Raw genomic sequence first — 12647 nt, 5'->3', positions numbered from 1 at the left:
TTGTCAGATAATTTGTTGCAGAGTTGTGTCTTGGAACTCAAGATTTCTGTCCAGAACTTGGTTTCTAAAACATTGTTGGAGATTATTATGCAGGTTCCTTTTTGCCATTTTTCTACCTCTCCATTGCATTGTTTTATTCCTTCTCCCTTTATCTCAATGGCACCAATATTTCTAAACCACTGGCTGAAAGTGTTAATAACTGTCTGAAATAGTAGAAGGGACCACAAATGAAATAATTCATCTAAAAATTAGCCTTGACAGGAGATTCGCTTGAACCTGGGAGGCGGAGGTTGCAGTGAGTCAAGATGGCGCTATTACACTCCAGCCTGGGTGACAAAAGCGAAACTCTGTCTAAAAAAATAAAAAGAAAAATTAGCCTTGAGAAATAGCATGCTCCCTTTGCTCTTGATCTGTAAATTAGATGAAGTGCTCCTTTTCCTGGATCATATTGAAGGTTTGCAGAAACTCTGAAAGATTTTCCTTTGCACCACAAAAATTCTGAAAACATGAGATCCCCAGAAATCTTTGAAATTATGGATTGATTGTATAATTGTATTAATTACCACTGACTTAACAATATATACAATTTAGAAGATGCAGAGACTTTTAGGGGGATTCTTTAGTAAGTTGGATCATGGATCCATAATCTGGGAAACACAGTGGGTAACTCTAATTGTAAAGAAACAATTTTTCATATTCACATATCACTGTCAGAAACTTCATTGCTAACAGTGAAAAAATTACAGATAGCCCTGGTTTAGAGTGTTTAGAGGGGCACTCCCTCCTCTTCCCTCCAGAAGGAATAGCCTATGGACTCGGTAAGTAATTTCTAAGAGAGTTATCATTGCCTCTTTCAGAGAAAAATATAGAATCTGCTGACATATCCACATGTGTTTTGGGCGGTGTTTATATTCAGATTCATTTCTGATGATACAATTTCTGGCATGGACTCTGGCTCACCTATAAGAGACTAATTCCCGGGATAGCATCGACCTTCCTCTCTTAGGCACCATTGCTGTCCTCAATTGCTGAAAATACTAGAAAACTCCCACAAATACTCCATGTCCAAGATGAATAAGCTGAGTTAAAAGGAATTTTGTTTTCAGCAGATTTCACTGCACTGCTCCCCCAAATGCGTAAATATCTCTGGTAATGTGCAAATGTGGACACTTCTACAGTTCTAAATAATCAGATGCTTACCTAAATATGAAGATCATATCTTAGTATGTAGCCTCTCAGTTATTCACTATTTACCCATCTTATGGATGGCAGCTGCACACATGCATGTTTTCCCTTGGTCACTCTTATTCCAGATGCCATTAAAACCTTTTAGCTTCCAGGTTTATAGTGTTCAGCCACTTCTGTTGAAGTGGCTTCTGCATAAGGAAAGCTGGGGAATGAGAGGGCATGCTGTGAGATGTTTATGTTCCAATGTACAGCTTGAAACACATAAAACACAGAAGGAAAAGCAAATTATGCACAGTAAGTTCTGCCCAACAAAACCCAAACAGGCATATATAAGAGAAAGCAAGAACAGAGATCCTCAAAACTCTAGAGGGAATATCTTGAGAATTTTTTTTCTTCCTTCCCTCCTCCTTTTCTTCCCTCCTCCTTTTCTTTCATTCCTTCCTTCCTTTATAACTTCTTACCTTCCTACCCTCCTTCTCTTTTCTTTGTCTCTCTCCCTTTCTCTGTCTCTTTTTTTTTGTTTGAGAGAGGGTCTCTCTCTATTGCCCAGGCTGAAGAAGGGTGGCATGGTCATATCTTACTGCAGTCTCAACCTCTTGGTCTCAAATGATTCTCCTGATTCAGCCTCCCAAGTATCTGGGACTACAAGAACATATGACCACTTGTGAATAATTTTTTATTTTTTAATTTTTTTGTAGAGATGAGGCCTTACTGTGTTTCCCAGGCTGGTCTCAAACTCCCACCTGCCTTGCCCTCCCGAAGTGCTGGGATTACAGGTGTGAGCTACCACAACTGACATTGTCTTTCTTATTTATCATTTTTCCTCATCTCCTTTAAACTAGAAGGTTTTTGTTTTGTTTTTTGTTTTTGCTTTTGCAGGCTCTTCTGTAAGTCTTGTCATTATCCTATTAATTTGGTAGTGAGTAGATAAAATATAAAGATTACATTAATACTATCTTGGAGTTGGAAAAATAAGTTAAAACGACTAACTGTGCTAAAAGTAAGATAACTGACATGAGAACTAAGGATCTTACTCTGTGGCTCCAAGAAAGTCACTTCAACTCCTTGCATTATTATTTTTTTTATACAGAAAGGCACTACAAAGGATGTTCTTACAGATTTCTTCTAAGACTAAGCTTCTGTGACTTGCTATGCTCAAATTTCTTCAGACTACAGCTGGGCTACATTAAATGTTGGGCATAGGGTGGGCAACATAAGGCTCTATCTCTACAAAAAGTAAAAAAGAAAATAAAAGAAAAGAAAAAGAACAATTAGCTAGGTAGGCATGGTGGTGTGCACCTGTAGTCCCAGTTACTTGCGAGACTGGCAGGAGGATCACTTGAGGACAAGAAATTGAGGCTGAAGTGAGCCAAGTTTGCACCACTGTACTCAGCTTGGGTGACAGGGCAAGACCAATATCAAATGCAACCAAGCAGGGCCTGTTCAAAGGAGAGTAGACCAAATGGTTATGCAATTTGAAATTATATCCTCAGAGAATAAATTTAGTAGAGAGAAGACAAGACATGGCAAGGCCCTGATTGCTACATTTAGGTATCTGATATATTTACATATTTTGCTTATTTAGATATTTGTAAATTCAGGTGGAAAACAGCTAGATTCACTCTGTATGGGCAGCAGTTAACAGAGACAGCTAATTACTAAAATACAAGAGTAACAAAGTATGATTTAATTAAAAAAAATTTATATTAGCAGAATTGTTCAATAAAGGATTTGCCTCTCAGCAGGTAGTGAGTTAGATCTCTGTAACTCCTTGTGCACAAACCTAGAATGGACAATCACTTGGCGGACTCTGGAAAAATAGACTTAAACCTCAGTTGAGGAAAGAACAATATTGGACTGTTTATTCTTTTGATAATTCCCAATGTTGACAATCAAATGCCATTGAGATCGTATTACTCTGTGAGTTGAAACATAATCACTATATATTCTCCTTTCCTTTCCTTTCCTTTCCTTTCCTTTCCTTTCCTTTTCCTTTTCCTTTTCCTTTTCCTTTTCCTTTTCCTTTTCCTTGAGATGGAGTCTCACTTTGTTGCCCAGGCTGGAGTGCAGTGGCACGATCTCGGCTCACTGCAACCTCTGCCTCCGAGGTTCAAGCAATTCTCCTGCCTCAGCCTCCCGAGTAGCTGGGATTACAGGTGCGTGCCACCATGCCCAGCTAATTTTTTGTAGTTTTAGTGGAGAGGGGATTTCACCATGTTAGCCATGGTGTTCTTGATCTCCTGACCTCGTGATCTGCCTGCCTTGGCCTTCCAAAGTGCTGGGATTACAGGTGTGAGCCACCACGCCTGACCACATATACTATATTTTAAATTTGGTTAGTTTGTTCATTTATTTCATAACACGGTCTGATAAAGTAGCCATTTTAGTAGAATGGACAAGGAAAGAGTGATTTTTTTCTGCAGCTAAAGTTAGTGACAGAACAAGGATTTGGACCCAAGGCCAACTCTTTTGAAACAAATCTAAATCTCATTCCTTTACATTGGAGTAGGTGTGGCTCCAAGGAAAAGCAGAATGGACATCTCCTGGTGCTTTTTCCTTCCCTGGGAAACAACAACAACAAAAAACCCTATTTGTTTCCCCACTGAGAGTATCTTTTGAGCATATTTTTGTGTCTTTTAATCTAGCTTTCAGAGCAGCACCTTTCCTTGTTCCCATGAAATGGGTTAATTATAGTGAAAAGAAAACAAATTAAGGAGGAGGCCTGTGGCAACAAGTTGACCTCATAAAAGTCCTCTTTTGTGAGTCTTTTGATAAACACAGACTGTGCTTGGTTGTTTCTATTTACATCTCCATCACAGGCTCCACACTCTGTCCTTCAGATGCTGATAATAGCAGGAAGCAATATGGTACAGAAGTTTTTAAGAGCAGGAGGATATATTGTTAAATGATGTAGCCTTATATATGAAAGACAATTATTTGGAATTCATTTTGGCACATTTGCAAATACTCCAGAAAGATTTATCAAACATTCAAATGTTGAATTGAGATGTTTTGGCAAGAGGTGTAATAGTCAAATACATTTATTTTAGGGGACTTTGTAAAGTCCAAATGTTACAGGCCAATGTTACTTTTACACATTGATTTTCACACATACACACACACACAATGAGATTCTAAAGAGATTATCTAGTCCATTTTTTTTCTTTTTTTCAAATAATGGATCATAACATAAGTTATTTGTAAAACTAATTTAGAGGGTAGAAATCAAAATTTAATATAGAATACATTAAAATAGACTAGAGTAAAATATAAATATTAACATGTATTACATCATAGGTTAGATATTTTGTAAATTTCACTTTAGTTACACAAAACCATAAATAGCCTGTGGGTTACCATTTACAAGATATTTCTTCTATGTCTTGCAGCTTAAAAAAATAAAATTTAACAGTGACTTACTCTACTTATCTTTTTCACGATATTCGTAAATACTTTTCTAGAGAAATGTAACCGATACACATGAATTTATTCTTCTGTGACAATGTCATTTAGTTTATATTTTCTGGAGTGATGGGTTTTAGGTCTTATTCAAAACAAGCAAAAACTTCATGGCAGCCATGGTAAGAAATGATAGAAGCATTGAACAACTATCTCATAGGGCAGATATTTTTATTTCAATTTGATAATAAGGAAATTAAATTTACTTATCAACTAGCAAGACTGTTAATCAGTATTTGTACTCAAATTTGCCTGGGTTCATCCTACTACTTAAATGAGAATTATTTCAAAGGGTCAAAAATCAGATTCCAAAGATATATTTGCAACAAACTGTGAATTTAAGTTATTGCACAGTAGGTTACTCATTGAACAATTATATCAATTATGTAAATAATTGATGTAATTTTGGTAAATGGTATATGCATCAGGACAGGACAATGGAGTGGATAGGTCAGGAGAGTTTCTAGTCCTAGTTTTTATCAGTGATAAAGACAGCGTGGAAGCATTTTAATTTTTAATATCCCAATATAGTACACTAAGAAATAAATGCCAAAAATATTATCATTTTGACATTATTTTGTCATTAAACATTTACATTTAACAAATTAACATTTCTAAACCCCTCCCCCGACACACACACACACACAGAAACATGCAGGTACAAGCACATAAAATATAATGTAAGGCATTTGTGCCATTTACAAGATAACGTTTTGGCTATATAAACAAGTCATAGTGCACCACATGTGCACTATGTGTAATAAGCCACAAGTTTAAATATATAAAGTGACAATCTTCTTCCACTTTTCTCTGAGTGTCCCAAAAATTATATGAATAATTGCATTTGATATATAGTCAAGTCTAAAATTTAGACTTCTTTTGAGAATGAGAATCTTGGGCCAAATACTATTTGTAAAATATAGTATGGTAATTTATGAGAGTGTGCTTTTAAAAGTATTATAAAAGTAGTTTGATGAAATAAGTAACCTACAGTGCAATAACTTAAATTCACAGTTTCTTGCAAAAATATCTTTGGAATCTGTTTTTTGACCCTTTGAAATAATTCTCATTTAAGTAGTAGGATGAACCCAGGCAAATTTGAGTACAGATACTGATTAATAGTCTTGCTAGTTGAGGGACGCTGGACAAGTAAATTTAATTTCCTCATTATCAAATTGAGATAAAAATACCTGCCCTATAAGATTGTTGTGAAAACGAAATATAAAGCACTTAGTATCAAGCTTGGCACATAGAAAACATCCAGTAAGTATCTTCTAAATTTTCCTGCCAAGAACCTGTCTTGCCTTATCTTGGCTTTGAAGAAAAAAAACATAAATGATGTTTCAATTCAGCTTTGCCCCGTTATAATTGAAAAAATAATGGAGTGGAGAATTGGTCAGGAAAGTTATCAATATATGTAGTGAGTGTTAGACTCTTACTAATTTTCCCTTTAGAAGGTAAGTTTGCAATTGCACAAAAAAAGATAGGGTGCTTATTGCTTTGGCATAAGTACAAATACACCCCACACTTTCCTCCTCCGATTGGTAATGTATGTTGAGAGACATTATGCTGTGGTAAGATGAGCAAGGTCTGGACAATTCCAGAGCTGTGAACATGGTTATCTTTGATGTGCGTGGGTGTAGGAGATGAAACTAGAGGGGATTAAAGATGGAAACTGATTGCTATACTTTAAGTACTTTTGAATTTTTACATTTTCAACAAGTATAAGCAACTTTTATAATGAAAAAAAAAAGAAGTGCAAACAATAGATAGATAAATTCCTTGTAAATTTCAAATGGAACATGCTCATGTACCTTTACTAGTCCAACTAGAAACTTTGTTAATAGAAACAAGTTGTAGCACATTGAGATATGCCATGGGTCTGAGGTGAAAACCAAAAGAAATAACATGGACCCTAGGAAATAAAACAGATTACATTTAATTGCTACATTAGTTTGAAAAGTAAATTAAACGCTCTGCCAGATTGTTGTAGTTCCAATAATAACAATGAATATATAACTTATTTATCAAATGTTTATTTTCAGAAATTATAAAAGCTCTTTTATTCTATAAAGTGATATCTAGGTAGATTTTTGTGCTGTTATTAGTATATTATTAATATAACCCGAAAGTCAGTAGTCTCATTCATAGCTGCAATGAAAAGTAGATAGAATAAAAATAGAATAAAAAGATATTTCTGCATTCCTTTCCTCTAGAGCAATAAAAATATAAATATTTGTATTTTTAATGATTTCTTCAGAAACTGTCTTCATATTGCTTTGATTATATACCCTCTTTTCAACTGTCATATATTTGACCTTCACCAGATTTGGGTTAGGAATTCAATCCCTGCCTTTCCCTAATAAAGTTAGACATTTTTGTTAATTAAAAATAAATTACTGAATTAAATATGATAGCATTTTATCCTTCAGAGAAGCTGAAAAAATATAAAAGTTAAGTAAGACATACTGAAGTACATGTCAGTTGACTTTCAGTTTTATGGAATTAGTGTGCATGTACCCTAGAATTTAAAGTATAATAAAAAAAAAAAAGAAAAAAGCTACAAATGATGTTGACAATATGTTTGTATGGAAATGATTTGATAAAACAGTAAATATGTGAAGACAGAGAAATATTGTACCATCTGGCTATATTATTTGTAATAAAATTGAATTTTATTGTTTTCAATTCTCTAATACATTCATTAATTTCTTATAATTTTGATGATTGAGAATAATTGATATTAATTTTTTGCTCAGAGGATACAAAAATATGCAAATAACCATAGATTCCATTATATATTATGTTAAATCTATGGGTTTTATTAAAATATATATGCTAAAAGTCAAGCTCACAATACTATAGGTCTTTGTATTTACATAAAATTGATAACAGCAAAGTCTCTTATACCTAATGCATTGCCAAAAAAAAAAAAGGGGGGGGGGGGCTTGGTGGTACTTTAATTTGACAAAATTTTGAACTTATAAAAATAACCGGCCAGGCGCGGTGGCTCAAGCCTGTAATCCCAGCACTTTGGGAGGCCGAGACGGGCGGATCACGAGGTCAGGAGACCGAGACCATCCTGGCTAACACGGTGAAACCCCGTCTCTACTAAAAAAATACAAAAAACTAGCCGGGCGAGGTGGTGGGCGCCTGTAGTCCCAGCTACTCGGGAGGCTGAGGCAGGAGAATGGCGTGAACCCGGGAGGCGGAGCTTGCAGTGAGCTGAGATCTGGCCACTGCACTCCAGCCTGGGCGACAGAGCGAGACTCTGTCTCAAAAAACAACAACAACAACAACAACAAACAAACAAACAAAAAATAACCAAAAACTTCTGCTTTGAGATAATTTTTTGGACAAAATATAATTTTCAATGAAATACAGATATTTGTATTTCAATGCAAATATATAGTACATGAAAGCACACCCAATAGAGCTTGAGGTCCATGTGATACTACTACAAACAAATTGCTTTATTCATTAGTCTACAAATATTTATTGGGTAGATACTCTGTACTCAGCTCTGTGGTAGATACTGTGAAAAAAGTGACATGGAAGCACTTGCTAGTGCATGAGTTTTCTCAGATATATACCAAGCCACGGCTCCATAAAAATAGAACATTTCCCTTCATAGAATATGTTCATATGTAAGCAGAAACTCACAAAGCTATCTATATGGCAAGAGATGAATATGTATGGATAGCTTTGGTTAAAGTAAAAAAAAAAAAAAACCCCATCGTGTCATGTTTTTGTTTAATACGTTATATCATTTAGAACACTGTAGATGGTGTAGTAATTCCTTTTTGTTTATGCTATTGAATGGCTCTGATTCAGTATGAAGATCATCAATACTGTTCCATTTGAGATAGGAAGTCTGAGTTGCATACCATTAATATCTTTTTTTGTAAAAGAGTGAGATTTTAAACCTTCCACACTAACAGATATAGCATACAACTTTAAACAATAACCTATAAATTCCATAATAAGTAATTAAGATATTCTCTGGTATGTTTAACAACATTGAAATAATTTATTTTTAGGACTATTTGACTTCTCCTAATAATTGTCTAATTATCTGTGTGAAACTATGAAAAGACTTAAATAAACACTTTTTATATTTTAACCATGCTACATTTTTCTTGGTATAAATTTAATATTCTTTAACTGAATTGATTCATAATCTCAAATGTTTCTTGGTATCTGTCTCTTTTTTGAAATTCTCAATCTTATTTTTATTTCTGTTTTTTTTTCTGAGTCTTAACCTCTAACTTTTTCAATATTTTTGAGTAATCAATATAATTGATAGTTTGATTGAATTGTTTTCACTTACTTGGAATGTACCTTCTTTAAAGGAGACTGCATTATTTGTGACTTTAGAGATTAGTAATTTGAGTTTGTTTGGCTGGAAATTTTTCTCCTAGCTTCAAAACCTGTTACATACTTTTGCTTTTACCTTCAATCTGTCAATATGTGGAAAATTAATGCATACAATTTAAAAATCTGAAGAGAGTATATCACTTGTGCCATTAACAGGAAAAAAAAATATCCTTTAGAAACACAAAAAAGAAAAATTTAAAAATTCAAGATTTTATATGTGAAGTACTACAGTGGCCATGAGTGGAATTTTGAAGATTGTACGCAATTTCTAACCATAGGCAAGAAAGAGCAGAAATTAATGCTGAAATAATTCAGCCTGAATATGTAAAACTTTGTTACTGATCCTTTTATAAAATAAAAACAATTTAGTTTCAAGGTCAGTGGAAAGAGTGTTAATCTTGGAATTGCTCTAGCGACCATATTTTATTTTCCACTTTGGGATGACCTTGGGCAGCTTACTTAACCTTTATAAATACACAGATCCTCATTTGCAAGATGACAGATGGCTGTACCTGCACTTTCTGTACTAATGTTTTGTTATGATGGTCAGTTGAATAATCAGTTAATGCACTTTGTAAGTGTAAGGCTGCCTGATTAATTATTAAATGAACACTCACTATGTGCCAAGATCTATATACTTGGACTAGGCTTTTAAGTTTTCTTACAAAATATTGAGTACAATACTTTGAAAATTAGGTGCTAATCAAAGACTTCATTAATTGTGTCTTTATAACAACAAAATCAGTGAGATTTTGACTGGCTGGGGGAAGAAATTAAACTCTTTTTTCACATTATATTTATGCTCCATCAGTAATTAGCAATATTAATAAAGTGTCAGATCTGGAAGGGACAGATCTGAGAGTTCTAACAGTGGGAGCACTGAATAGTCATCAAGAAAGAGCGCAGACATTGAATTCAGATACACTTGGGTTTAAAGACCAGGTGTTATCTTATTTGCTGGTCCATCACCATTTGCCGTGGAAATGAGGCAAGTTACCTAAGCCTAAATTATCACATTTCAAAAAAGGGATGATTATCGATATTGTTGGCTCATAGGACAGTTGTGATCATTAATGTAGCGTAATACTTGGCACACAATAAGGGTTCAAAAATGTTATTTCCTGCTAGTATGTGTTCTTTTTCAACCTCCTCATTTTTAGAAAAGAAACTCAGGTCTAGGAAATTTAAGCAACTTGTCTAAGGTCACAGAGCTGGTGAGTAGGAGTGCTTGCACAGAACGAGACTCCTGGTGCCAGGGTACTGTTGGGAAAGTATGCTTAATATTCAGATAATATTTATTTTAAGGCACTCATTCTCACAACTAACGTATGTTTATTATAATTGAAATATATATGTATATATTAATATGATATACTTCTTTTGGTTTACTGTTTTTATCACTGTGTTTAAGGACATAGATCTAGAATCTATGGTTAAACAAACTAGAATTTGAGCAACTTATTTAACCTTTGTAAATCTCAACTTCATCAATTGTAAAATGATTGATGCTGCTACTGCTAGAAAACAATTACCTGAAATTTACCAGGTGTCCAGTCCATTTTCTGAGCACATTGCATTCGTTAATTTATTTAAACCGAGTCACAGAAAATGAAAATAATGGTAGACAAACATCAAATATTTATGCAACTTAAACTAATGGTATTTTTAAAAATATGCAATATTTATGGTGCGTAGTATATAACAGGCAGTCAATAAGTGCTATCTGTTAATACTATTTTTCTTCTTATGTATATTTTTGGCCTAGCCATGATTTCAAGTGTAACTTCTTGAGTCCTTTATTTGCATTTTGAATTATTCTCCTAATATTCTGGTGTCTGAGAACAACTTAAACTATATGTATAAAGTGAAAATAAGAATAATGTAAATAATGTATTTTAAAACACACATGATTTCCAAATATAAAGGTGATTTAATGGCTAGATATTATTTAACATTTAGAAAACAAGGAAAAAAATTTAAATCACTAATATTGCAACAGAAATAAAACTTTTTAACATTTTATTATCATTTCTAATTATGCACAATTTTAAAAAGTAGCTATATACATAATATTGGATGTTTTTGTTAGCATTTTTTCATTTTACTCAGCATTGTAAGGAGCACATTTTCTCTTGCTATTCATACTTTTTATGAACATTGTTATTGATAGCATTATAATATCCTTTCTTTTCTCCACAACATTGCCAGTTTGGGAGCCCTCAGATTCTTTTTTTATTTTTCACAATTCCAAAAAGCACATAAAAGAACATAAATATGCGATATTTACCTCTGTATTTTAAAAAAATAAATTAGTAACAACAAAAACAAAAGTAAGCACACAGATTAAATTCTTGTCCAATTTGAAAATATATTAATTTTTAAGATTACTTATAACAGCAATATTGTAAATGTTTTAAATAATTGCTGTCATAAAAAGTTTAGGTAGTATAAAAACACTCATCTTACTACTGGCTTAAGAAACAAACATTGTGCCTATCCCTTCCCATGGATAACCCACTTTAAGTTGCTTTTGAAATAAAAGTTTTTGTCCTACAAAATAGAATTTTGAAGTTTTAAATACATGTGCCCATATATCCAGAATGAGATTTTTACTAAACTTTTATTAGGCCTCATCTCTAAGGTAAATCTCATCTTATCTTTCTTCTTAAGTTCTACTCTTTACAAGTAATTTTTATTTCAACTCTTCCAATAATTATTTAAATCATCTGGTTGGAGAAGTTTTCCCCTCCTGGACACATTTTATTTATATTTAAAATCATGCTTAGGTTTACTTTCACCAGGGACTAGTCAAATACACATGTAAACTATAGGGTGTTTTTCCATAGTATTAGAATATTTTACCTGTAATTCAGCATTCTTAAGTATAATAGGGCATAAGATCATAGAATTTTGAATCAGATTATGTCCGGAATTGGTGGGTTCTTGGTCTCACTGACTTCAAGAATGAAGCCATGAACTTTCGTGGTGAGTTTTACAGTTCTTAAAGATGGTGTGTCCGGAGTTTGTTCCTTCAGAAGTTTAGATGTGTCTGGAGCTTCTTCCTTCTGGTGGGTCCCTGGTCTCATTGTCAGGAGTGAAGCTGCAGACCTTCGTGGTGAGTGTTACAGCTCTTAAAGGCAGTGCCTCTGGAGTTGTTCCTTCTTCCTGGTGGGTTCGCGGTCTCGCTGGCTTCAGGAGTAAAGCTGCAGACTTTCAGGGTGAATGTTACAGCTTATAGCAGAAACGTGGACCCAAAAAATGAGCAGCAACAAGATTTATTGCAAAGAGCCTAATAACAAAACTTCCACAGTGTCCAAAGAGACCCAGTGGATTGCCACTGCTAGCTTGGGAAGTCTGCTTTTATTCCCTTATCTGGCCCCACCCACATCCTTCCGATTGGTCCATTTTACAGAGAGTTGATTGGTCCACTTTACAGAGAGCTGATTGGTCCGTTTTGAACAGAATGCTGATTGGTTTGCTTACAATCCTTGAGCTAGACACAGAGTCACAGAGTGCTAGTCCTCCCAAATCCCCACTAGGTTAGCTAGATACAGATTTACAAACCTTGAGCTAGACACAGAGTACTGATTGGTGTATTTACAAACCCTGAGCTAGACAGAGTG

This window comes from Trachypithecus francoisi, unplaced genomic scaffold (genome assembly GCF_009764315.1).
Source record: "Trachypithecus francoisi isolate TF-2019V2 unplaced genomic scaffold, Tfra_2.0 Lachesis_group8, whole genome shotgun sequence".
In the NCBI taxonomy this organism is placed as follows: Eukaryota; Metazoa; Chordata; class Mammalia; order Primates; family Cercopithecidae; genus Trachypithecus; species Trachypithecus francoisi.
Note: the sequence above shows the minus strand (reverse complement) of the source record.